Consider the following 24,064-nt stretch of genomic DNA (forward strand, 5'->3'; position numbering starts at 1 on the left):
TAACAGGGAGCTCACCAAATGTCCAACTTAAGGACTCTAACTAAAAGTGCTAGGTGGGACAACCCACCATGGTATGATCATTTCTTTTTCAATTTTATTTCATGTTGTTTGTTTTTATTTTATTTTAATTTTCATTGAACCTGGAAGTTTTCATAGCATTCACATTAAGCATTGCATTCTGCATATTGCATTTAAAAAAAAAAAAAAAGAGAAGCACGCACGCGACGCGGCAGCGTCGCTAACGCGTCCGCGTCATATAGGAAAAATGGCTCCCACGCGGCCACGTGACCTGGAAATCGACGTAAGAAAGGGTGCACGACCGAAAGTTGTGCGAGAGTGGTGCTGGACTGGTGCTGATCACACAAGCCTTACCATGCGGACGCATGGCTCACGCGTCCGCATCATATCCCCATGATGGCAACTCACGCGATCGCGTGAACCACGCGACCACGTCACCCTGGATTTTGGCAAAACTAAGTTTTGAACAGAGAGTTGTGCGAGCGCGAGGCTGCACTCGCGCCAATCGCACAAATCAGGCCACGCGTCCGTGTGCCCCACGCGTCCGCGTCGCCTGACCTTATTGCGCACCACGCGACCGCGTGCCCTACGCGACCGCGTCGCTTGCGCCGCACAGCTTATCCTAATTTGCCAAATATCTTATCTTTTCTCCCCCAATCCTAATTTTTCCTCCCTCCTTTCTTACTTACTTCTTCTTCCCTTCTTTCCCTTCTCATTCTTCTTATCTTTTATTTTATTTTACTTATTTTATTTGCGTATTTCATTCATTGCATTTTAATTTTGTGCATATGTTTATTTTTCTTTTCTAAATTTATTGTTTTACCATTGGTGTTAAAATTTTCCTATTCAACTGTTACATCTTCTCTTGAATTATCCTGGTGCTTCATGACTTCTTTTATTCAGATTGGGTAATATTATTTAAATCAATGCTACTTTTTATAATACTGATATTCCTTTTGCATTGACATGAACTTACATTGTCTTTCATTACCCACTCTCTTCCCTATTGTTGCAAATTTTATACCACTGGTATGCCATGGCTTCTATTGTTTTCTCACATACATGTTGAAGCTTCCATGTAAATGAGACCCTTTTCATTTGGCATTAACCCACCCATACTTCATTTATTTTCTTATCTCTATTACTGGGTTACCTTTCTTCCCTTTTTCTTTCAGGATGGTGATAAACCCCATTTGTAGGGTTTATCTTGTATTGATTTTTGGGGATTTTATCAACTTTTACCCACATTTATTCAATGAAATAGCATGGTTTTATAACTTCTCCCTTAATTGTGCTTAAGAGTGAAAACATGCTTTTTAGGACTTAAAATAGCTAAATTTAATTCACCTTGATTCTATTAGATGCCTTGATATGTTTGTTAAGTGATTTCAGATTTAGGAGGCAAAGATTGGATTAAGGGAATGAAGAAAAAGCATGTAAAGTTTGAGAACTCATGAAGAAATGATGGAACCAAAAAGCTGTCAAGCCTGACCTCTTCGCACTTAATTGACCATAACTTGAGCTACAAAGATCCAAATGATGCGGTTCCAGTTGGGTTGGAAAGCTAACATCCGGGGCTTCGAAACGATATAAGATTTGCCATAGTTGCATCGCGCATAGGGGCGCGCACGCGCGCGGTACGCGGACGCGTCGTTGGTGGCACATGATTCACTTAATGCAACACGTGGCCAGCAATTTTAGAAGCCTTGTGGGCCCAATCCAACTCATTTCTGATGCTATTTAAGCCAAGAATTGAAGAGGAATCGATATACTTTAATCATTAGTCATAGTTTAGTTTTAGAAGTAGTTAGAGTTAGAGAGAGAAGCTCTCTCTTCTCTCTAGAATTAGGATTAGGAATTAGGGTTTGATTAGGATCTCATAGTTCTAGGTTTAATTCAAGTCTCCTTCTACTTCTACCTTCAATTGATGATTGCTACACTTTGGTTCTTCTATCTATCCCTATTCTCTTGTTGTAATTTCTCTTATTTTGTTTCTAGGTTTTGTAATTGAGATACTCTTGTTCTCTTTATTTTCTTTCAATAATGCAATTTGAGGTAATTCATGATAATTGTGATTTCCTTAATTGTTGTTGTTAATTCTTTACATTCAATTGTAGTTAGAATTCATTCTTGTTGTGATTGACTATAATTTTCTTTTGTGCCTTCCAAGTGTTTGATTAAATGCTTGGAAGAATGTTAGACTAGAATTTTATGTTCTTGGCTTGAGAAGGTAACTTAGGATTTCTTGAGTCACTAGTGTCCAATTGATTGATAGTTGATAGCCATTAACTCTAGCCTTCATTAATCCAATTAGTGGAAAGCTAGGACTTATAAACTAGGATTGATATAACTCACTTGACTTTCCTTTGTTAATCGATTTAAGGATGACTAAGTGGGAGTAATCCTTGCAACTACCATACTTGTGGCTAGTGATAATGATGAAGACCCTTGACAACCAAACCTTGCCAAGACCATTTTGTGAATAAAGTTTTCCTACCATTTACTATTCACATTCCTCATCCAAAACCCCAAAATAAACAAGTCCATAACCAATAATAAGAACACTACCCTGCAAGTCATTTGAGAGATGACTCGAGGTTTAAATACTTCGGTTTATAGATTTTAGGGGTTTGTACTTGTGACAAACAAATTTTTGCATGAAAGGATTATTGTTGGTTTAGAGACTATACTTCAACGAGATTTCATTTGTGAAATTCTAAACCGTCAAAAATCCAATCATCAGATGGCCACCCCGAAGGGAAGCGGAAGACGTTTATATGGGGAGACAGACAAGTCCATCTGCACAATCCTTCGAGAAAAGCAACAGTTGAAACAACCCATCCACCTGCAATTCTCAGCATGCACCGAGGACGGTGCAATCTTTAAGTGTGGGGAGGTTGATACCGATCTCCATGGGTTAGTACTTTCTTGTCTCAACACCAATGTTTAAATTTTCTTTGTAGATTAGTTGTTGCATTTGCATGTTTGTTTGATTTTTTTGCATATTTTACCACTTGGTTGAAGTAATATTTTCTTTTTCAAGAAACCGTTTTAAGAACATTTCACTAATAAAATTTTTTGTTACACTTGTTTGAAGAAATATTATATTGGAACATGGTCTAGAGCTCGAACACACGAAACCCGTGAGATTTTTAAGCCTAATTGATTGGTTGCATTTTATTAACCAATAATTTATTTTTTATGTGTGTTTTTCTCTCTAAAATTGTGATCTTTGTCTTGCTTGATTCTATATTTCCATGGTTTGATGTATGCATACACTTACATGATTGAGGCCCTTGTTTCACTGAGCTTACATACCCATATGGCCTTACCTTTTCATTATTCTTTGCAAACCAATGTTGAGCCTATTATACCCCTTTGTTCCTTACTTTAGCACATCATTAACTCTAAGCGGAAAACAATAATGTCCTTAATTTGAATAATTAGTTAGCTTAGACTAGTGAGAGTGCTCATCAATTAAGTATGGGGAAAGTTGAATTTCAAAACATTTGGTTTGAGAATTGGGTGTTATATATCTTTATGAAAATGTGAAAAAATGTTGAGAATATGTTCATGCATTCAATAAATTAATCATATGCATTGAGAAAATATATATATATATATATATATATATATATATATATATATATATTAAGAAAAAAAAAGAAGAAAAAGAGAAAAAGAAGAGAAAATGAGCAAATAAGTAAAAGGGGACAAAATGCCCCAAAGTAAGTGGTGAAAGCAATGCATATGTACTGTACTTGAAATTAGAATGCATGAATATGTGGAAAACATGGTTAATGGATAGTTAGATGTGGTATTATGATTACATGGATTGTCTAAGTTAGGTAAAAAATTTAAGTTAATTAAGGATTCAGATTTTAGTCCACTTGACCAAATACAATCCTACCTTGACCCTAATCCCATTACAACACTTAAAAGACCTCTTGATTTGTGTATCTGTGCATTAAATTTATGTTGATTGTTAGATGAAGAGCAAGCCTTAGAAAGCAAGGTTAGTGGAGAATTGAGAGAATCGAACCTAAAACACTTGAGTGATTATAGTGCATACACTTCCAGTGAGGGTTCGATGCTCAATTCCTTGTTCCCTGCTTTCATAAGCTATTTTCTTCTTGCAAGTCTATTTGTACTTCATTTTTATGATTTGAATTAGTGAAATCCAGTTCCTATTTCTTCTTGGAAGATTTATTTACTTTTAACTAAGTAGGTAGAAACATTTTGCATGTAGTTGCATTCATTCTTTATAGTTGCATTCATTCTTTATAGGTTGCATTTCATACATTCTATCATTTCTCTTCATTCTTTATAGCTTCTCTTGAGCTTAGCATGAGGACATGCTATTGTTTAAGTGTGGGGAGGTTGATAAACCACTATTTTATGGTTTATCTTGTGCTCAATTGAGTGGATTTTATCAATTCTTTACCCACTTATTCATACTATTTGCATGGTTTTACATTTGCCTTCCTAATTATATGCTTTAATCGAAAACATGCTTCTTTGGCCTTATATTTGATAATATTAATCCTCTCTTATTACCATTAGATTGCTTGATATGTGTGTTAAGTGATTTCAGAGATCACAGGGCAGGAATGGCTCAGAGGATGGAAAGGAAGCATGCAAAAGTGGAAGGAATACAAGAAGTTGGAGAAATTGCTAAGCTGTCCAGCCTGACCTCTTCACACTCAAACGGCTATAACTTTAGCTACAGAGATCCAAATGATGCGATTTTAATTGCGTTGGAAAGCTAACGTCCGGGGCTTCGATTTGATTTATAATATGCTATATTTGCCCTGACGCTAGGTGACGCGACCGCGTGCTCCACGCGGCCGCGTCGCAGTGACAGAAATCAGCGTGTTTGAATTCTTCTCCAGCGAATTCTGGGCTGTTTCTGACCCAGTTCTCGGCCCAGAAAATACAGATTAGAGGCTATAAACTAGAAGGAATGCATCCATTCATAAGGAGGCTTTCACATTCACAATTTTAGGAGTAGATGTAGTTTTTAGAGAGAGAGGTTCTCTCCTCTCTCTTAGGATTAGGATTTAGGACTTCTCTTAGTTTTAGGAGTGACTCTCAATCCCAGGTTCAATGTTCTTTTATTTCTTTTCTCAATTTTATTTATGACTCTCTATGTTTAGATTAATTTTCTATTTAATATATTTTGAGGTATTTCAGACTTATGATTGCTTTCTTTTATTTATATAAATAATTTGGATTTTTCCCTTTTGGCTTTGGTTGAGTCATTGGTAACTCTTGAGTTATCAAACTCATTGTTGATTGAAAATTGGAATTCTTCAAGAATTACTTCGAGATCCAATAACTCTAAATTTTCCCAAGAAAAGATTGGGACTTGAGGATTCGAATTAATTCGTCCACTTAACTTACCTTCATAGTTAGAGGTTAACAAAGTGGGAGAAAAATCCAACTCTCATCACAATCGATAAGGATAACTAGGACAGGACTTCTAGTTCTCATACTTTGCCAAGAGTTTATTTTACAGTTATTATTATTTTATTTTACTTGTCATTCAACTAACTTTTTACCTTAATCCAAAACCCCAAAACACACTTTTTCATAACCAATAATAAAAACACCTCCCTGCAATTCATTGAGAAGTCGACCCGAGGTTTAAATACTCGGTTATCAATTTTAAGGGGTTTGTTACTTGTGACAACCAAAACGTTTGTATGAAAGGACTTTTAAAGGTTTAGAAACTATACTTGCAACGAGGATTTATCCGTAAATTTCTAGACCACGCAAAAGTTCCTCTCATTAGAGGGTCTTCCAAAAAGAAAGCTTCCTGGGTTTCTTTCAGGTCGGCCCAGGGGCATAAAGTTTTTGCCATGTACGATGAGTCTTTTAAAGATTTTAAGAATTATTTCTTCCGAGTCCGTGCTGTTGAGGGGGCCCGCCCCTTTTTTCTTGATGAAAATGATGAGCCTGCCTTTCCTCTAGAGTGGCAAAAGAATGTGAGAGTGTCTCGCTATACCTGGGAGATGCTTGACAAGGTTGAGCGGGCTTTTGTAATTGTTCTTGAAGATTTATGGGGGGAACCACCCCATCTTGATACGAAAAGATTTTTGAGTGATCCATCTTTGATTCGAACTGCTTTGGGTACTATCTGACTTGTTTCTATACTTGCCTTTTAGTTTTGCTTCTTCTTTTTGTGACTGTAACCCATTGCTGTGGTCAATTCTGTATTTTCAGAGATGTCAAAAAATAACAATTCCATGAAGGCCTACAAGAAAGCAAAGAAGGCTGCAGCTGCTCAAAATATCTCAGCCAAGGTGGCGGGAGAAGGATCTTCCCAAGTTCCTGTGAAGCTGCCCGTGCCGAGTTCTCCTGGCCCGAGGAGGATAATTCCCACTCCTAGGGTTCACCTGGCCGAGCCTCCGCAGTCTTCCGCTGCTACTTCTGGTGCTCCTCCCAACAAGAAACAAAAAACAATTGAGCCTTTCAACCTTGATGCCCCTGATTTTGACGCGGTCGAGTTCGTAGATCAGCAGATCGGTCCATACGGTGTCCTCCCTATGGATGATGTATCACTTCTTTGTCATTTGGACTTTATAACTCGGAGTAGTGTAAAAATGGCACATATGGGAGCTGCCTTGTACCGAACGGCTCAAAATCTTCCTCTTCATGCCACCAAAGCCTTCATGGAGGAGGCAAAACAGGAATTCGACCGGATGAAGGGCTTGAAAGAGGAGCTTGAGGTGAAAGTAGCTAAACTGAAGAAGGATCTGGAGAACGAAAAGGCTAGCTCTCTTGCCCTGGCGGCTTCTGTGAGATTAGTCGAGGACATTGCGCTAACGCATAAAGATAGTTATGTCACATCTTATCGGGAGGTGATACGTCTGAGGGAGGAGTTGGAGTCTGCCCGAGTTGACTATTCCGAGCTCCAAGGTCACCTTGTCGGCAGCGTAAATGCTGCTTATGCTAATTTGAAGGAGCAGGTTCAAGTTCTCGCTCCTGAGGTTGATCTTACTCTTTTTAGCTTGGACAACATTGTGAGGGATGGCAAGATTGTCCCCGACGACCAAGATGATGATGATGTTGTACCTCCCTCTGCGCCTGCTACTAAAGTGTCGACCTCTATGGTTCCTCCTACTGGGATTGCTCGTCCAGAATTAGATCCTGATTGTCAAATTCTGAATAGGGACGACGGTACGGTGAATGCAGTGCTTCTCCAAGCTCGCCCTCCTTCACCCCACACTGATACTACCGAGAAGGATCCCGATCTCAGCTGATTTTTCTTGGATGTTTATGTAGATAGCCCGACTTGTGGGCTTTTTAAACTCTTTATTTTGTAGTCTTGAATATTATGCTGACTGTTGATACTCCTTTTGGTTGCTTGTTTAGCAACTTTTGATTTTGAAAAAACAACAAGTAGCTTTCAAGTTTTTTGGGCCTGACCCTAAAGCTTGTTATTTTATATTATGCTTGTTTGCACTTGTCTTAACACCTTTCTGGGTTTTGAGAGTGTTAGAGCCTTGCTGCTCGGCCTCTTTGGATTGCTTTGTACTTATTGCTTGTAGCTTGGATCCTTTGAGGTTGTGGATATGTGAGTCCAACTTGTATTTCGATTTTCTCGCTTTTACTTGTATTTATTTCTAGCACTCCATAACCGATTTCTTTACGTTGATCCGCTCTCCAGTTATTTTTGTAATCCTCTTTCTTGGACCTTTGGCGGGTCTCTTTCCGGGATTACTTTTTATAACTTGTTTTTTTGTAGGAGACCGACTTCGTCAGGTCGATCTCTTCTAAGTTCTTTTGTAATCCTCTTTCTTGGATTTCCGGAAGTAGGTCAAGCTCTTCTCTTTGAAGTTGAGAGTTGGCTTCTTCATTGTAGTGGACTACTCTAGGCGACCTTTCCTCGACCTCTACTGGGATCATTGCCTCCACTCCGTATGCTAGTCGAAATGGTGATTCGTTTGTGGTGGAATGTGGCGTTGTTCGATATGCCTATAGGACTTATGGAAGTTCTTCAGCTCAGGCTCCCTTTGCTTTTTGCAGTCTCCGTTTCAACCCAGCCAATATGACTTTGTTGGCCGCTTCGGCTTGTCCATTGGCTTGGGGATGTTCAACGGAGGTGAACTGGTGTTTTATGTTTAGGTCGGCTACTAACTTTCTGAAGCCTGCATCTGTGAATTGAGTGCCATTGTCTGTGGTGATGGAGTATGGAACCCCGAACCTCGTGGCAATGTTCCTATATAGGAATTTCCGGCTTCTTTGGGCAGTGGCGTTGGCTAGGGGCTCTGCCTCAATCCACTTTGTGAAATAGTCTACTCCGACTATGAGGAATTTGACTTGTCCTGATCCCTGGGGAAAGGATCCGAGAAGATCGAGTCCCCATTTTGCAAATGGCCAGGGCAAAGTTACGCTAATGAGCTCTTCTGGCGGGGCGATGTGAAAGTTGGCATGTTTCTGGCATGGGAGACATGTCTTTACAAATTCTGTAGCTTCTTTTTGTAGAGTTGGCCAGTAAAATCCCGCCCGAAGTACCTTTTTGGTGAGAGCTTGTGCCCCGAGATGATTTCCACAAATGCCACTGTGTACTTCCTCTAAAACTTCCCTTGTGTTGGAGGTCGGCACACATTTTAGTAGTGGTATCGAAATCCCTCTTTTATATAGGGTGTTGTTTATGATTGTATAGTACTGAACCTCCCGTTTTAACCTCTTTACCTCCTTCTCATTTGTGGGGAGTGTTTCTGTTTTGAGGTAATTAATTATGGGGGTCATCCATCCTTGATCCTGACTTGTTATGGCTAGGACTTTTTCCTCTTCCGAGATTGATGGATTCTGTAGCATTTCCTGGATGAGGCTTCTATTGTTGCCCCCTGGTTTGGTGCTGGCTAGTTTTGAGAGTGTGTCAGCTCGGGCATTTTGTTCGCGGGATATGTGGCAGATCTTATATTCCCCGAGTTATCCGAGCTAATCCTTGGTTTTATCCAAATACTTTTTCATGGTGGGATCTTTGGCTTGGTAGCTCCCTGTTATTTGTGAGGTGACTACTTACGAATCGCTGAAGATGTTGAGTTTTTGAGCTCCAACCTCCTTAGCCAGCTTCAAACTAGCTAGTAACGCTTCATATTCTGCCTGGTTGTTTGAGGCCGGAAACCCAAATTTGAGGGAAAGCTCAACTTGGGTTCCTTGGTTACTTTCTATTATCACACCTGCGCCGCTTCCAGTCTTATTCAAGGACCCGTCCACGTAGAGATTCCATTCTGTGGGGGTTTCCAGGGTATCTGTGAATTCTGCAATGAAGTCGGCCAAGTACTGCGATTTGATGGCTGTCCGAGCTTCATATTGGAGGTCGAACTCGGATAACTCGACTGCCCATTGTAAAATTCTGCCTGCTAAATCTATTTTCTGCAATATCCTTTTTATGGGCTGGTCGGTTCGAACCTTAATGATGTGAGCATGGAAGTACGGGCGAAGTCGTTGAGATGTCAGTATGAGAGCATAGGCAAACTTTTCTATTTTTTGGTAGTTCAGCTCGGATCCCTGCAGCACTTTACTAATGAAGTATACAGGTTGTTGCCCTTTGTCGTCCTCTCGAACTAGTGCTGAGGCTACTGCCCGACTTCCTACCGCAAGGTACAATACGAGTGGTTCTTCCTTTCGTGGTCGAGTTAGGATAGGTGGTCGTCCCAGGAAACTTTTGAAATCCTAGAAGGCTTGCTCGCATTCCATTGTCCATTCAAAGTTCTTTCCTTTCCTTAGAGTGGCAAAGAAAGGAAGGGATCTTATCGTTAATCCCGCTAGGAACCTGGATAAGGCTGCCAACCTCCCGTTGAGTTGTTGTACTTCTTTGACACAAGTTGGGCTCTTCATGTTGAGTATGGCCTGGCATTTATCCGGATTTACCTCAATTCCTCTTTGTGTGAGCATAAAACCCAAGAACTTGCCTGCTTCTACTGCAAAAGTGCATTTTGCGGGATTGAGGCGCATGTCATGCTTCCTTATAGTGTCGAACACTTGGGCCAGGTCAGACAATAATGTCTCTTCACTTTGTGTCTTTATTAACATGTCGTCCACGTAGACTTCCATGATTTTTCCGATATGATCTGAAAAGACTTTGTTCATTAGCCTTTGATACGTAGCTCCCGCATTCTTGAGACTGAAAGGCATTACAATGTAACAGTAATTTGCTTTTGGCATTAAAAACGATGTCTTTTCTTGATCTGGTGGATACATGGGGATTTGGTTGTATCCGGAATATGCATCCATAAATGAGAGGTATCTATATCCGGATGAAGCATCTACCAGAGCGTCGATACTTGGGAGTGGGTAAGGATCTTTTGGGCAGGCTTTGTTGAGATCGGTGTAATCGGTGCACATTCGCCATTTCCCATTTGATTTTTTCACCAAGACGACGTTAGCTAGCCATAGTGGGTACTTGACTTCTCTTATGAATCCTGCCTCCAGTAGTGCTTGTACCTGATCTTCCACAACTTGGGATCGTTCTGGCCCGAGTTTTCTTCGTCTCTGCTGTACCGGCCGAGATCCTAGATAGACCGCTAACTTGTGACTCATTAGCTTGGGGTCTATGCCTGGCATGTCTGCGGCTTTCCATGCGAAAAGATCGACATTATCTCGTAAGAACTGTACTAGTAATTCTTTTGCATCTCCCTTCAGGATCGTGCCAATATTAGTTGTTTTGTCCGAGGTATCTCCGATCTGAACTTTCTCTATTTCTCCTTCGGGCTAAGGACGGAGTTCTTCTTGTCTCTGAACTCCACCAAGCTCAATTGTATGGAACTCTTCTCCTCTGCCTCTAAGGTTTAGACTTTCGTTATAACAGCGGCGTGCCATCTTTTGATCTGCTTTTATTGTAGCTATCCCTTTTGTAGTTAGGAATTTCATGCATAGATGTGGAGTTGAGACTATTGCGCCGGGTTGATTTAGTGTTGTCCGACCTATGAGGGCATTGTAGGCTGAACTTACGTCAATCACGATGTAGTCTATCTTGAGTGTTCTGGATTGGTTCCCTTTTCCGAAAGTTGTATGTAGTGACACATATCCCAGCGGTTGTACTGGGGTATCTCCCAGTCCGAACAGGCTGTTAGGGTATGCTCTAAGCTCCTTTTCTTCTAAGCCGAGCTTGTCGAAGGCAGTTTTGAATAAGATGTCGGTGGAGCTCCCTTGGTCTATTAATGTGCGGTGGAGATTGGCGTTTGCCAGTATGATGGTGATGACCATGGGGTCGTCGTGTCCTGAGATGATACCGGATGCATCTTCTTTGGTGAATGTGATTGTAGGGATGTTGGGAGCTTCCTCCTTTCCTTCAACATGATATACTTCTTTGAGATATCTTTTACGGGATGATTTGGAGATTCCTCCTCCTGAAAATCCTCCGTGTATCATATGGACATGTCTTTCTGGCGTACGAGGTGATCGCTCGATTCGTCCGACATCTTCATCCCTTCTTCTCTTTCTTTGATCATCATCTCGGGTGGCCAGAAACCGATCTAGTTTTCCTTCTCTTACTAATTTTTCTATGATGTTTTTTAAGTCGAAGCATTCGTTGGTGGAATGCCCTCGGACTCGGCGATATTCACAGTATTCATTCCGATTTTCTCCTCCTCTTTTGCCTTTGAGTGGTCGAGCTGGGGGTATCTTTTCCATATGGCAGACTTCTTTGTAGACATCTACCAGGGATACCCTAAGAGGGGTGTAATTATGATATTTTTTAATTTTCTCCCCTTGTCGATCTTCCTTCTTTTTAGATTCTTTATCTTTGTCTCGGTAGGAGAATCCGGATTTTGAGGTTTCTCCCAACTGAAAGTTTTCTTCTATGTTGATGTATTTTTCTGCTCGCTCCTGCACCTCATCCAGAGATGTGGGATATTTCTTCGATATAGATTGGCTGAAAGGTCCCTCTCATAGGCCATTGATGAGGCCCATGATGGCGGCCTCTGTTGGCAAGCTTTGTATGTCTAGGCATATTTTGTTGAATCTCTCCATGTAGTTGCGAAGACTTTCCCGATCTCCTTGCCTGATTCCTAGTAGACTAGGGGCGTGCTTGGGCTTGTCTTTTGGATGGAGAATCTGGCCAGGAATTTTTTGGCTAGGTCGTCAAAGCTTGAGATGGACTTAGGAGGTAAGTTGTCGAACCATCTAATTGCTGTCTTCATGAGGGTCATTGGAAAAGCTTTGCAGCGAACAGCGTCCGAGGCGTCGATGAGGTACATTCTGCTTCTGAAGTTGCTGAGGTGATGGTTAGGATCTGTAGTGCCATCATACAGAGTCATATCCGGGAGTTTGAAGTCCTTAGGAATTTTAGTTTTCATGATGTCCCTAGTGAATGGATCTTGATCTTTGCGTGAATTGTCCTCAGAGGTGGTCCGGGTAGCCTTTGCTTTGAACGGCTTCGAGTTGTAGGATTTTATCTTCTAGCTCTCGACGTCGCCTTACCTCTCTTTGTAGATCCTTGCCAACTTCTCGTTGATGCTGGCTTTCTTTTTCAAGTTACTTTAAACGACTTTGAAGTGCTTCTATTACTCCTGGATTTGATGAGTTTTTGTCTCCGTTAGATTCTGGGGTATCTTTTGGTGTAGCGTCCGCATTTTTGTGCGGCGTTCTGTCCTCTAGATCTGAATCGTGGTCGTTGTCATGATCGTCCGCCATGGCGATGGGATGATTTCCAGGTTCCCCGGCAACGGCGCCAATGTTCCAAGGGTTATCTGAAACTGTAAGTCGATCTTGGATGAGATCTTCTGTACTGGTCGGAGATGACGTGTCTGGCTGGCTGGTGACGGTCGGAGCTGTTGTGTCCGACTTGTTGGATTGGCTGCACTTCTGATCCTTGGTCACCGGAGGGTGGGGGGTACCTGCAAGAGACTCCGATGCTTAAGTTAGCACGGGTATTAAGCAGGTTTATTGTAGAATCAGAGTATGAGTTATACCTGGGTGCTCCAGTGTATTTATAGTGGTTGTAGAGTGACCTTTCCAGATAAGATAAGTTAGTTATCTTATCTTATCTTTATCTTTGAGTTGAGGTCAGTTTATCTTCAAGGAAACCGCCCTTATCTCTATAGGCTCGGACGGCCTTTGGATTTGGGTCGTGTTCCTCTATTTGGGCCCTTTATTGGGCTTTCCTGTTGATTTGGCTGACTTCTTTGAGAAGAGGTCGGATAGCCTAACCTGAAGAGGTCGATCGCTTTGTCACTGAACATCTCGGGTCGAATAGCTTGGCCCAGGGTGTGAACACTTGTTTTCCTTCCACTTTAACATGCTTCATCCTCATCCTTTGAGCCATTCGTGCCCTGTAAACCTGAAAACACTTAACAAACACATCACGGCATCGAATGGTAACAGAGAAGAATTAAAAATTAACATTTTTAAGGCTTAGGAAGCAAGTTTTCAATCATAATACAAAATTAGGAAGGAAATAAAAAACATGCAATTTACATGAATAAGTGAATGAATGATTGATAAAATCCACTCCAATTAGTACAAGATAAACCATAAAATAGTGGTTTATCAATCTCCCCACACTTAAACATTAGCATGTCATCATGCTAAGCTCAAGGAAACCAAAAGAGTAAAGGGGAAAAAGGTGAGACTTATGCAACCCAATGTAACTATAGGGATGCAACTATATGCTAAATGCTTCTACCTACTTGGTTAAAAATAAACAAATTCTCCAAGACAAACATAAACCAAATTCTACTAATTCAAATTCAAAAAATAAAGTACAAGTAAACTTGCAAGAAGAAAGCTCATGAAAGCTGGGAACACATAATCGAGCATCGAATCCTCACTGGAAGTGTATACACTCTAATCACTCAAGTGTTTAAGGGTTGATTCTCTCGGTTCTCTACTAATCTTGCTTTCCAAGGCTTGCTTATCTTCAACCAATCAACACAATCTAATGCACAAGTACACATATCAAGAGGGCTTTTCAAGGGTTGTAATGGGGTTAGGGCCAAGGTAGGAATGTATTTAGTTAAGTGGATTAAAATCTGAATCCTTGATTAACCTAAACTTTTCACCTAACTCAATACATTCCATGTTATCACGATGTAAAGCCTATCCATCCATTAACAATTTTTTCCACAAATTCATGCACCTTGATATCTTTTAAGTACAAGTCATATGCATTAGTTCACTTATTAGCCTTGGGGCATTTTGTCCCCTCTTTCTTTATTTGCTCTTTTTCTTTTCTTTTTTTTTTCTCATTATATATATATATATATATATATATGTGTGTTTGTGTGTGTGTGTGTGTGTGTGAGTTAATGCATATGATTAATGTGCTAGGTGCATGAACAAGTGCTAAGACTGTTTTCATATTTCCATATATAAAATACCCAATTTCCTAAACATGTATTCCCCAATTTAGTTTCCCCATACTTAATTCATGTACACCTCACTAGTCTAAGCTAATCAAGGATTCAAATTAGGGACATTTATTATTTTTCTCTTAGAGTTAGTGATGTGCTTATATAAAGAATAAATGGGGTAAAATAGGCTCAACATGGGGTTGCAAAGGGAAATGATAGGGTAAGGCCATATGGATATGTGAGTTAAGTGAAACAGGGCCTCAATCATATAAGTGTATGCATATATCAAACCATGGAAATATAAAATTAAGCAAGATATAGATCACAATTTTAGAGAGAACAACACACACCAAAATAAAACATTGGTTGATAAAATGCAACCAATCAAATAGGTTCAAAACTCACTGGTTTTGTATGTTCGAGCTCTAAAACCATGTTCCAAATTAAATATCTTCAAACAAGTTTAACAAAAATTTTAATTCAAATTAGTGAAATACTATAAAATAGTGTCTTGAAAAAGAATTTATCATGTCAACCAAGTAGTACCTAAATGCAAGCAACTACTACTCATGCAAGTTATTCTATCTAACAAAAGAAAAATAAAATATTGCTGTTGAAAGAGAGATGTTACCTTCGGAAGTCAGTTACCGACCTCCCCACACTTAAGGCTTGGCACGGTCCTCCATGCCATCAGTGATGAGCAAAGTGGGGTTGGGAGCATGACTTCCACTGTCCGACTCGTCATGGCTCTCCATGCTGTCATGTGAAGTGGAGTCTAGGGTATCGGTCTCTTTCGGAGGTGGTTGAGTACTAATAACGAGCTCCTTCAAGTAGTTGTATCGGCGCTTGTTGCAGTGCTCTATTTGCTCTATCCACTAGCCTTGCTGGTCTAACTTCTCAAGGATCTCAAGTAGCAACTGATTGGTGGGTGGTGCCTGTGGGGTGGATGATGGTGGAGCGGAAGATGAAGGGGTGTCGAAGGACGGGCCTTCATTCCGACTCGCGGAAGGTATTGGAGGTCTGATATACTTCCCATTCGGGACAAACTCATCATCCCTAGGAATCATGGCCTTCGTATCCCCAGCCCGATAGGAGACTTCTACTGCAGAAACCAAGTCTGTAACCAATGCAGGAAAAGGTACGTTGCCCGCGATCTGCACTCAGCCCATAGCCTGTCGGATGAGTCGTGGTAAGTTGAGAGGTCGCTCTGTGAGAATGCACCAGACGAGAACAGCCATGTCAGGAGTGAAAGTGGACTCATAAGTGTTCGAAAGATATAGTGGGACATGATCTGTGCCCACACGTGAGCCTCCAAGGTGAGTGCTTGGGGGGAGATGCCCTTGGGTCGAGTCCGGTGTTGGCCATAGATCCAGTTACTGTTAGGTTGGGCGATGACTCTAAGGACGCTGTCCCAGTCAAACTGGTATGTCTGGCGCTCAAGCTGGGCCTCTTGATAGGCATCCAACCCCTCCATGCTAGGTAAGAGATCAAGTACTCTCTGAATGGCACCTTCGGAGACAGGGACTTGCCTTTGGCGAATATAGACAGACTGCAATGTAGGCGAGTGATAGTTGGAGTAGAATTCAACTACCCAAGAGAGATTAGCTTCTCGCAGCTGCCTTCTTAAGAATCCCCACTTTCTCCTTTCAATGCGGGGCACCAAAGTCAATGAAATGCGCTGGAAGAATGAGGAGGTGCTCATTATTGTAGTTTCTCTCTGCTAAGACGGGGAACATCCGCTCACAGTAACGGTTAGTGAACCGTGCGGAGTCCCGTGCGGAAAATGCCTTCTCCGCTTCATCAACTCGGAATGTCCTCTTCACACGCTTAGTACGTAGCTTGACCCTTGTGGAGGGTTGCGCCTTAGCTAGTGCTCTTTTAGTTCCCTTGTTCGCCAGTGTCTTGTCAGTAGCCTTCTCTTTTCCTTTCTTGGTGGCCATCTTGAGAAAGGAAGAAAGAGAAGAAATGTCAAATATAGAGAGCTAAACACCAGAAGTAAGAGAGTCTAAGTAATAATAAATGCCAAAGGGAAAGAAAATGTCTTAAATACATGGTAGCTATAACATGCAAGTAAGACATCAAGTAAAATCATGAAGGCATATCATAACAACTAGATGCAAGAGGGATAAAAGCATGCAAGTAACAAGTATGAGAAGAGTAGCTCAAGCATCAATATCAATACTAATAGTCACATGTAACAAAATTATGAGCACTTTTATGATGACAATTAATGAATAATAAACTCAATACACATGGATTGCAAGGGTTGTGAAAAAAGGCATTAAAGTGCAAGAATAAAATAGAAATTAAATCAAAATATCATGAGATCTTTTCCACAAACACTTGGGGTGCGAATTAAAAATAGGAAGTAAGGTAATCAATCCATGTGTATATGAGAGGCAAAATAAAATATCAATTGTCAAATCACACCTCATAATACCCACAAGCTAAGAAATAGGAAAATAATCACCCAAATAAAATTCCAACACCAACATAAAAATGCAAGATGCAAGAATAAAAAAGAAATTACAAATAACAAAGCTAATATAGAATTAAAAATAAATAAAATAATTAAGTGCAAGAAATAAAAGAAGAGTGAAAGAGTAGAAGAGAGAAAGAAAAGAAACCTTAAGAAGAAAATGAAAATAGGGATTTAAATGGGAGTAAGAGTGAGAGAGGAGGGGTAGGATGAGAAGAAGAAAAAGAACGAAAATTATAGCTGCCGGAGTTGGTGTTCGCCGAAGGTGGTGAGAGAAGGGAAGAAAAAATAAGTTAGAAGGAAGAAAGAAAGAAGAAGAATGAAGAGGAAAGAAGAATAATTAGGATTAGAGAGGGAAGAGAAGAATAAGAGAAAAGGGGTCTAGGCGGTGCACTGAGTTAAGTGATGCGGCGCTTATGACGCACACGCGTCACCCACGCGTACGCGTGGTTGAGCAGAAGTTCAAGTGATGCGTAAGCGTCGGTCACGCATACGCGTGACCGCTCGTCGTGCCAGACGCACGGTTCCAGCATCATACCCACATAACTCTCTGTTTAATTCACCCATTTACGCCGATTTTCATACCACGCGTACGCGTCGCTGACGTACACGCATGGATTGACAAAATTGCAAGTGACGCGTACGCGTGGATCATACGTACGCATGGGATGGATTGTGTGCCAGGCACCCCTCCCGCACAGTTCCAGCGTAACTCTCTGTTCATTTTAATAGAGAGCGAACCTCCACATGGCGCGTGCGCGTCATATACACTTTTTTCTTTTTTCTTTTTTTTTCTTTTTTTTTAGAAAAAGCAAAATGAAGGTAAACATGCAGAATTAGAAATTGACACTGACATAAATAAAATAGAACTAATAAAAAAGGAAGATCATACCATGGTGGGTTGCCTCCCACCTAGCACTTTTCTTTAACGTCCTTAAGTTGGACAGTCCATAGCTCAGTCCTCTTACCTTAAAGAATACATGAGTCGAAAAGAGAATTTTAAACAACAAAAGGCAGATATCCAAGAAATGTTAGCAGACATATGCAATTAAGATCAACGAGAACGCATATGAACAAAAGAATAGCGTTAGGAAAAAAATTCAAATTACGTCACAATAAATAAATCTCAATTAAGAACTTCAAGGCAATCCATGAAAGAACAGATACATAACTAATGAGTCCATATTTGTTAGTATATTTTGGTTTGAATTGAGTGGATTTCATCACATAAATCCACATTTATTCATCCAAATAGCATGCTTTTGAGTTTTCTCCCTAAATTGTGCTTAAATGTGAAAACATGCTCTTTTGTGCTTAGTTCTAGTTAATTTTATTCACTTTAATTCCATTTGGTGTCTTGATGTATTTGTTAAGTGATTTCGGATTTCCAAGGCAAGCATGGGTTGGATAAGTGAGGAGAAGAGCATGCAAAAGGGAAGAAACCATGAATAAATGAGATTTGAAAAGCTGTCCATCCTGACCTCTCAGTACTAAATTGGTCATAACTTGAGCTACAAAGGTCCAAATGAGGCGGTTTTAGTGGCATTGGAAAGCTAACGTCCGGGGCTTCGATTTGATATATAATTTGCTATAGTGAACATAAGTCTACCTGTGCGGATGCACACAACTTGTGCGTACGCACAGGTTAGAAAACAGCAAGTGTGCGGACGCACTTCTGCACAGGTCCCTGTACGTGAGCTCATTAATTGGAAACCGCTGAGGGCAATTTCTGGGCCCCCAAAACCCATTCCAACTCAGTTTTTGAAGCTATTTAAGGCCAAAGTGAAGAGGAATGAAGGGGGGCAATTAGGTTTAGTTTTTATTATATTTTCTCTTAGTTTCTAGAGAGAGAAGCTCCCCCCTCTCTCTAGAATTAGGGTTTCTTAGTTTATTTTCTTGTAATTTCTATGTTTAATTCTTGTTTCTATTTACTTTTTCTTGTCATTTATTGTTATTGCTTCTTTACTCTTCTTCATTTCTCTTGTTATTTCATTTATTTTGTCACTTTTATGTTTTATGACACTTTTGTTATTTTAATTCTAATTAATACAAATTTATGTTTCCTTGTCATTTATTGCTTTCTTTAGTTGTTATTTTCACTTTCTTGCTTTGGTAGTTTTAGAATTTATTTTATTACAATTTAATATTATTTTATTCTCATGCACACCAAGTGTTTGATAAAATGCTTGCCTTAGTTTTTACTTAGTTTTTCTCTACTTTTGGCTTGAAATTGTTGTCTTTGGTGATCCTTGAGTCATTGATGTCCATTCTTGTTTGATATATTAGAGTGAGTTAGTTGATTTGGTCTCCCTTGACTCTATGTGACCCCTTAGTGTTGACATAGGACTTAGGGATTGGAATTAACTATGCCTATTTGACTTATCTTCGATGTATGGTTGACTAAGTAGGATTAACTCTTCATAATCATCATATGTTTGTGGTTAATGACTAGGATAGGTAGCCTTAGCCTTCAATTACTTGCCAAGAGGTTTCTTGCATTTTAAGTTTCCTTTCCTTGCATTTAATTGCTTTGACTTTTATTGCTTTGATTTTTATTTGCTTTGATGTTTAATTTCTTGCATATTTAGTTTTCACACTCTTAGTTGAGAAATTGGATGTTTGGGTGGAATTGAATTGTGGATGTCCATTCTGCATTGTGTGAGATTAGTTAATTGGTTTGGTTTTCATTGACGCTAGTCTTTCACTAAGTAATTAGTGAGTTGACTAGGACTTATGGATTGAGATTAATTATGGCTTTTTGACTAATTCTCAAGGAGGATTGATTGATTTGGATTGATTCCACACAATTGCCATGCTTGTGGTCCATAACTAGGATAGGAATCCTAAACTCCCCAATTCTTACCAAGAGTCCTTTAATTGCTTTCCTTTAATTTCTTGCATGATCGTTTACTTCCTTGTTATTTACATTTCTCGCCTTCCTTGCTTTCCATTCAATTTTTTGCTATTTACATTTCTTGCTTGCTCTTGCTTTCATTCCCAATCCCCCATGCTCTCTCTCTCATAATCAATAATTGTACATTTCATTGCAACTCCTAGGAAAGACGACTCAGGAGCTAAATACTCTCAGTTATTTTGTATTGTGACATTTATTATTTGATGTTGAGAATTTGTTGTTGGTTTGGACTATGCTACCAACGAATTGATTCTTGTTTTGATTGATTCCAAACCATACGATAAATGCTCAATATCAGTAACCGAGCAACCTCGAGACACAACTTCTAACGTTTTCCAAATCCCGTGACATTCGTTACCTATTACTCATATTTTGTCTATGATAACTCGTTAATGCTCTCATATACATAAACCATTAGTGTTAAGCTGGCCAAACTTAATACCATGAGGTATGCAATGATAGACTAACGTCATTAATCAATAGACTGTCATATGCATAAAGCTCTAACTCTCGTCATCGAGACAAGACCTACAACATGATAGACACTCAGAGTATGCAACTGAAGCATAGTCAGTCCATTCCTCAAGCTCTACAGGAAAGACTGCTCTGATACTATAATGTAACACCCTTACTATCAGAATGTAATGCTTCCGACTGCACCACTCTAATAGTGAGATGTATTATGACGACTTCATATACTTAATAATAAAATAGGAGCCTTTGACTCGAAACCGTATCGCTGTCTTCTTTGAAAAATAGGAAAAAATACTTTTTCTTGAAAACAAACAAGCATATACATATATACAAAACTTCTTACTCAAGCAACTTATAAATTATTATATACATACAGACAGTTACGACTCCTATCCCTCTTACAAGAATATAATAATATAGGGGAGGGAAATCTATAATATATGTATACAAACAGAAATAGCATCTTTAAGAACTTAGCAAAAACTTTATGAGCTTCCTCGTCCATCCTGAAAATAGAAGTTTGTAGGGGGTGAGAACTTCGTCCTCGCAGGTTCTCAGTAGAAGGTTTTTAAATTTTGGGTAAAACAAAAAATTGCAAAATAATGAAACTCACCTCAACCTCTAGTAATGCCTTACCGTTTTCCACCTACCAATTAACATACAAAAAAACGAACGAAAAATAAAAAATCAATAATATTAACGAATTAAAGAATAAAAAAAACATAAGTGATATGGAAGGAAAAGATGAAAAGGCAAATATGAGATCTTTAATGGTTACAGATTCAGCAAAGAGAAAGTGCATTGGATTTACTTTCATAGAATTTCTCACTTTTTACCACAGAAGCTTTTGAAAATTAAATGCATAAAAATATATCATTTAAAAATTTGACGGTAAACTATTGCAAGTCACCAAAACGTAACGTTTCAACAAGTGGGTTTACCGTTGGATTTTTGTGACAGTAAATCCGACCATAATGGATGCACCAATTTATTTTTGTTTTCCTCCAAATATTACCAGCAAATTTACTGTCAGAAACCAAAATTCGTCGGTAATTACTTAACCTTATAAATTTGACGTTGTTACCGCTGATAAATTCTACGGTAAATTTGTCGCTACTCTGTAATGCTAAATCCGATGGTACTTAGCGTTTTTCTTATAGTGGACATCTGCCTCCAATGTATCATCAGCTTCATCATCATTTCCATTTGGATCAATAACTTCATAGTTATTTTCGAACTCATCGCCATTATCACTATTGTAATATTTTCATTCGATGTTTCGATTGATTTCGGGTTGTTCAAACTCAATGTACAACTCAATAAACGACACTTGTGATCGAGTTTCACAATAGATTGAAAATATCTCTTGCATGCTCGTCTCACAGGTAACATACTTCGTTACCCACCAAACATTATACAGGATGTCGATACAAAATACTCTATACCTCTTTGACATATGTGGATCTATCATTTCACAAATAACACATTTTAGTTCTACAAATAACAATGTAAAAAGAAAAATAATATCACACAAATTTTTACATATAAATCTCACTCCTTCAAGTGTTTGTAATAAAATCTGAACATGATAGTATAATTTTAACATAACTCTATCTTCCATTTTTTTAAAAATAATGTTACTCTTTCTTTACTGGTTCATATTAACAAAATTGAAGAAGAACAAACTAAAAACAAAAAACAACAAAAGAGAAGAAGAAAGTAAGTCGAACCTTTAGAATTGCATTTTCGAATTTTTACATTTTTTAATTTACAATTCTGATCCACTAATTTGGGCTTTCTAAATTTTTTAATTTTTTTATCCACAAAATTGACCCACCAATTTTCTTACATTTAAAATAAATAAAAAAGAGCCCAACAAAAATTGGAGGTTCCGATTTGAGCCTCCCTAAATTTGAATTCTTTGTTCTACAAATCGGACTCTAAGCTTTCTTTGCCAAGCCAAATATGTGCCTCTGATTTGTAATTTGTAATTTAAAAAAAATTCTTCTCCATATCCATAAAAAATACACAATTATCCCATAACTGAACATAACACAAACGGATGCTCCATTACTTAAAAAAAAGAGCCGCATAATAACATCTATGAAATTTGCAAATCAAATCTTATTAATTGAAGAACCATAGAAGAATGACAAAGCATACGAAAGATTGGAAAAGTGTTATTTTTGACACTGTTGTAACCTGACTTCCAGCAGCCGCACCCTCTGGTAGCCAAATCTGGAGTTGAATTCATCCCAAAGAAATGGCGATAAGCTTTCAAAATCAATTTTAACAATAATCAAATAATCAAGCCAGATTATGGTACTAATAACTCCAATAAAAAATTAAATATCTTTCAAAATCATCAAAGTGCCACTAATTACACCACCTAAAATAAGCTCAAAAAGCAACAACCTATTTTCTAACTCAACAAAAAGAAACAATCTCTTGCTTTGCTCTTTGGAACATCCTCTTACCCTTTAAATTCAACAATAAAGAGGTTCAGAACTGTTGTAGTTATAGTTATAATTATGGAGGCATTGTTGTTATTGATGGCTATAGGGTTATCGTAGTGAAAATTTGACTTGTATACTCAGAATCGGGGTGGTGTTCTTCCTCTTTCTAGCAATAATGAGAATGACGGTGAGAAGGAGCTATCAGGGATGCAGAATAGCAATAAAAAAGTGCAATTATTAAGATGAGACAACGGTTGGCAAGAAGATGCAGATTTGGCGGCGACGAAGTTGGCAAGGTGAAGGAGCTATCGGCGGCGTAGAATAGCAATCAAGAAACTCAGTGGTCAAGCCGAGACGACGATGTTGGCGAAAAGGAGTAGATCTGGCAGCGACGAAGCTGGTGGCGAAGAGCTTGGCGGCGATGAAGCTGGCCGTGAAGAGGCTGGCAGCGACGATCTAAGAGATAGAGGTGACCAAAGATAGTGTCACTCGAAGATGAGCTTGCCGCTATAATTGAGTGAGCGAGGCTAAGCAGCGCGAGAGTGTTGACTGGAAAGTAAAGAGGATGAACGAGGTGATTAGGTGAGAGTTTAAGTCAGGTGAGTGTGGAAGAATGAGGAAGGTAAGGGTGAAAGAGGTTGATTTTGGTTCTGAAAAGACTTAGGTTAAAAGGGCTGGGATTAAGTAAAAAAGATAATTTAAAAATTAAAAAAAATTAATAGAATCAACTTAAAATTTAACGAATGAATATTTTTTATAAATAAAATTAATTTTTTATGGGTAAAAATTTAGTTTAATTTTTGTATGATCAATTTTATTAGTGTTCGAATTTTTTGAAATGACTATTATTTTTTTTTTTTTTGTCAGAAATCACATTGTCATTTTAAAAAAAAGGTAGGCATCAAATTAATATTTTACTCGAAAAAAAAAATAGAGCAATATGGGAAGATCATAGACAAATCTAAAAGGTTATTGACATAAAATAAATATACCAATCTTTTCGTTTCTTTTATTAGCACATAAATGTACAAACTCGTGTAATTTACAAAGGATAGAATACTATTTTATTCTCTAAAATTTGGGACAAATCTTTATTTAATTTGTAACATTTAAAACATTATATTTTAATCTAAAAAATAGATTTAATATTGTTCTATAATTAAATTTGACATAAATAATTAGCATATTTAAAAATAGGACAATATTCAATCCGTTTGAAATATTTTAAACTAAAATAGAATATTTAAAACATTAAAGACCAAACTATAAATTGACTCAAATATTAAAGACCAAAATAATATTTTACCATATAAAAAATTTTAAATGTATACAAAAAATTAAATAAATTATTTATATAAAATATGTTAAACTAAAAAATTAACACTTTCAAAGCGACATTTTTTTCTTTTTTATTTCT

This window comes from Arachis hypogaea, chromosome 18 (genome assembly GCF_003086295.3).
Source record: "Arachis hypogaea cultivar Tifrunner chromosome 18, arahy.Tifrunner.gnm2.J5K5, whole genome shotgun sequence".
NCBI classification, from domain to species: domain Eukaryota; kingdom Viridiplantae; phylum Streptophyta; class Magnoliopsida; order Fabales; family Fabaceae; genus Arachis; species Arachis hypogaea.